Genomic DNA, 4358 nt, shown 5'->3' on the forward strand with positions numbered 1-4358 from the left:
TTGAGTTTGACTTCATTAACCCAAGTTAGCTTGGGTTAACTTCATTAAGTTAGCTTGAACTAGCTTGAGTTAGCTTGAGTTAGCTTGAGTTAGCTTGAGTTAGCTTGAGTTAGCTTGTCTTAGCTTTAGCTAGCTTGAGTTAGCTTGAACTAGCTTTAGCTACCTTGAGTTAGCTTGAGTTAGCTCGGGTTAGCTTGAGTTAGCTTGAGTTAGCTTGAGTTAGCTTTAGCTAGCTTGAGTTAGCTTGAGTTAGCTTGAGTTAGCTTGAGTTAGCTTGAATTAGCTTGAGTTAGCTTGAGTTAGCTTTAGCTAGCTTGGGTTAGCTTGAGCTAGCTTGAGTTAGCTCGGGTTAGCTTGAGTTAGCTTGAGTTAGCTTTAGCTAGCTTGAGTTAGCTTGAGTTAGCTTGAGTTAGCTTGAGTTAGCTTTAGCTAGCTTGAGTTAGCTTGAACTAGCTTGAGTTAGCTTGAGCTAGCTTGAGTTAGCTTGAGTTAGCTTGAGTTAGCTTTAGCTAGCTTGAGTTAGCTTGAACTAGCTTTAGTTAGCTTGAGTTAGCTTGAGTTAGCTTGAGTTAGCTTGAGTTAGCTTGTCTTAGCTTTAGCTAGCTTGAGTTAGCTTGAACTAGCTTTAGCTACCTTGAGTTAGCTTGAGTTAGCTCGGGTTAGCTTGAGTTAGCTTGAGTTAGCTTGAGTTAGCTTTAGCTAGCTTGAGTTAGCTTGAGTTAGCTTGAGTTAGCTTGAACTAGCTTGAGTTAGCTTGAGTTAGCTTGAGTTAGCTTGAGTTAGCTTGAGTTAGCTTGAGTTAGCTTGTCTTAGCTTTAGCTAGCTTGAGTTAGCTTGAACTAGCTTTAGCTACCTTGAGTTAGCTTGAGTTAGCTCGGGTTAGCTTGAGTTAGCTTGAGTTAGCTTGAGTTAGCTTTAGCTAGCTTGAGTTAGCTTGAGTTAGCTTGAGTTAGCTTGAGTTAGCTTGAATTAGCTTGAGTTAGCTTGAGTTAGCTTTAGCTAGCTTGGGTTAGCTTTGAGCTAGCTTGAGTTAGCTCGGGTTAGCTTGAGTTAGCTTGAGTTAGCTTTAGCTAGCTTGAGTTAGCTTGAGTTAGCTTGAGTTAGCTTGAGTTAGCTTTAGCTAGCTTGAGTTAGCTTGAACTAGCTTGAGTTAGCTTGAGCTAGCTTGAGTTAGCTTGAGTTAGCTTGAGTTAGCTTTAGCTAGCTTGAGTTAGCTTGAACTAGCTTTAGTTAGCTTGAGTTAGCTTGAGTTAGCTTGAGTTAGCTTGAGTTAGCTTGTCTTAGCTTTAGCTAGCTTGAGTTAGCTTGAACTAGCTTTAGCTACCTTGAGTTAGCTTGAGTTAGCTCGGGTTAGCTTGAGTTAGCTTGAGTTAGCTTGAGTTAGCTTTAGCTAGCTTGAGTTAGCTTGAGTTAGCTTGAGTTAGCTTGAACTAGCTTGAGTTAGCTTGAGTTAGCTTGAGTTAGCTTGAGTTAGCTTGAGTTAGCTTGAGTTAGCTTGTCTTAGCTTTAGCTAGCTTGAGTTAGCTTGAACTAGCTTTAGCTACCTTGAGTTAGCTTGAGTTAGCTCGGGTTAGCTTGAGTTAGCTTGAGTTAGCTTGAGTTAGCTTTAGCTAGCTTGAGTTAGCTTGAGTTAGCTTGAGTTAGCTTGAGTTAGCTTGAATTAGCTTGAGTTAGCTTGAGTTAGCTTTAGCTAGCTTGGGTTAGCTTGAGCTAGCTTGAGTTAGCTCGGGTTAGCTTGAGTTAGCTTGAGTTAGCTTTAGCTAGCTTGAGTTAGCTTGAGTTAGCTTGAGTTAGCTTGAGTTAGCTTTAGCTAGCTTGAGTTAGCTTGAACTAGCTTGAGTTAGCTTGAGCTAGCTTGAGTTAGCTTGAGTTAGCTTGAGTTAGCTTTAGCTAGCTTGAGTTAGCTTGAACTAGCTTGAGTTAGCTTGAGTTAGCTTGAGTTAGCTTGTCTTAGCTTTAGCTAGCTTGAGCTAGCTTGAACTAGCTTTAGCTACCTTGAGTTAGCTTGAGTTAGCTCGGGTTAGCTTGAGTTAGCTTGAGTTAGCTTGAGTTAGCTTTAGCTAGCTTGAGTTAGCTTGAGTTAGCTTGAGTTAGCTTGAACTAGCTTGAGTTAGCTTGAGTTAGCTTGAGTTAGCTTGAGTTAGCTTGAGTTAGCTTGTCTTAGCTTTAGCTAGCTTGAGTTAGCTTGAACTAGCTTTAGCTACCTTGAGTTAGCTTGAGTTAGCTCGGGTTAGCTTGAGTTAGCTTGAGTTAGCTTGAGTTAGCTTTAGCTAGCTTGAGTTAGCTTGAGTTAGCTTGAGTTAGCTTGAGTTAGCTTGAATTAGCTTGAGTTAGCTTGAGTTAGCTTTAGCTAGCTTGGGTTAGCTTGAGCTAGCTTGAGTTAGCTCGGGTTAGCTTGAGTTAGCTTGAGTTAGCTTTAGCTAGCTTGAGTTAGCTTGAGTTAGCTTGAGTTAGCTTGAGTTAGCTTTAGCTAGCTTGAGTTAGCTTGAACTAGCTTGAGTTAGCTTGAGCTAGCTTGAGTTAGCTTGAGTTAGCTTGAGTTAGCTTTAGCTAGCTTGAGTTAGCTTGAACTAGCTTGAGTTAGCTTGAGCTAGCTTGAGTTAGCTTGAGTTAGCTTGAGTTAGCTTTAGCTAGCTTGAGTTAGCTTGAACTAGCTTGAGTTAGCTTGAGTTAGCTTGAGTTAGCTTGAGTTAGCTTGTCTTAGCTTTAGCTAGCTTGAGCTAGCTTGAACTAGCTTTAGCTACCTTGAGTTAGCTTGAGTTAGCTCGGGTTAGCTTGAGTTAGCTTGAGTTAGCTTGAGTTAGCTTGAGCTAGCTTGAGTTAGCTTGAGTTAGCTTGAGTTAGCTTTAGCTAGCTTGAGTTAGCTTGAACTAGCTTGAGTTAGCTTGAGCTAGCTTGAGTTAGCTTGAGTTAGCTTGAGTTAGCTTTAGCTAGCTTGAGTTAGCTTGAACTAGCTTGAGTTAGCTTGAGTTAGCTTGAGTTAGCTTGAGTTAGCTTGTCTTAGCTTTAGCTAGCTTGAGCTAGCTTGAACTAGCTTTAGCTACCTTGAGTTAGCTTGAGTTAGCTCGGGTTAGCTTGAGTTAGCTTGAGTTAGCTTGAGTTAGCTTTAGCTAGCTTGAGTTAGCTTGAGTTAGCTTGAGTTAGCTTGAACTAGCTTGAGTTAGCTTGAGTTAGCTTGAGTTAGCTTGAGTTAGCTTGAGTTAGCTTGAGTTAGCTTGTCTTAGCTTTAGCTAGCTTGAGTTAGCTTGAACTAGCTTTAGCTACCTTGAGTTAGCTTGAGTTAGCTCGGGTTAGCTTGAGTTAGCTTGAGTTAGCTTGAGTTAGCTTTAGCTAGCTTGAGTTAGCTTGAGTTAGCTTGAGTTAGCTTGAGTTAGCTTGAATTAGCTTGAGTTAGCTTGAGTTAGCTTTAGCTAGCTTGGGTTAGCTTGAGCTAGCTTGAGTTAGCTCGGGTTAGCTTGAGTTAGCTTGAGTTAGCTTTAGCTAGCTTGAGTTAGCTTGAGTTAGCTTGAGTTAGCTTGAGTTAGCTTTAGCTAGCTTGAGTTAGCTTGAACTAGCTTGAGTTAGCTTGAGCTAGCTTGAGTTAGCTTGAGTTAGCTTGAGTTAGCTTTAGCTAGCTTGAGTTAGCTTGAACTAGCTTTAGTTAGCTTGAGTTAGCTTGAGTTAGCTTGAGTTAGCTTGAGTTAGCTTGTCTTAGCTTTAGCTAGCTTGAGTTAGCTTGAACTAGCTTTAGCTACCTTGAGTTAGCTTGAGTTAGCTCGGGTTAGCTTGAGTTAGCTTGAGTTAGCTTGAGTTAGCTTTAGCTAGCTTGAGTTAGCTTGAGTTAGCTTGAGTTAGCTTGAACTAGCTTGAGTTAGCTTGAGTTAGCTTGAGTTAGCTTGAGTTAGCTTGAGTTAGCTTGAGTTAGCTTGTCTTAGCTTTAGCTAGCTTGAGTTAGCTTGAACTAGCTTTAGCTACCTTGAGTTAGCTTGAGTTAGCTCGGGTTAGCTTGAGTTAGCTTGAGTTAGCTTGAGTTAGCTTTAGCTAGCTTGAGTTAGCTTGAGTTAGCTTGAGTTAGCTTGAGTTAGCTTGAATTAGCTTGAGTTAGCTTGAGTTAGCTTTAGCTAGCTTGGGTTAGCTTGAGCTAGCTTGAGTTAGCTCGGGTTAGCTTGAGTTAGCTTGAGTTAGCTTTAGCTAGCTTGAGTTAGCTTGAGTTAGCTTGAGTTAGCTTGAGTTAGCTTTAGCTAGCTTGAGTTAGCTTGAACTAGCTTGAGTTAGCTTGAGCTAGCTTGAGTTAGCTTGAGTTAGCTTGAGTTAGCTTTAGCTAGCTTGAGTTAGCTTGAACTAGCTTGAGTTAGCTTGAGTTAGCTTGAGTTAGCTTG

The sequence above is a fragment of the Convolutriloba macropyga genome, unplaced genomic scaffold, assembly GCF_964194025.1.
Source record: "Convolutriloba macropyga unplaced genomic scaffold, txConMacr16.3 SCAFFOLD_4552, whole genome shotgun sequence".
NCBI classification, from domain to species: Eukaryota; Metazoa; Xenacoelomorpha; order Acoela; family Convolutidae; genus Convolutriloba; species Convolutriloba macropyga.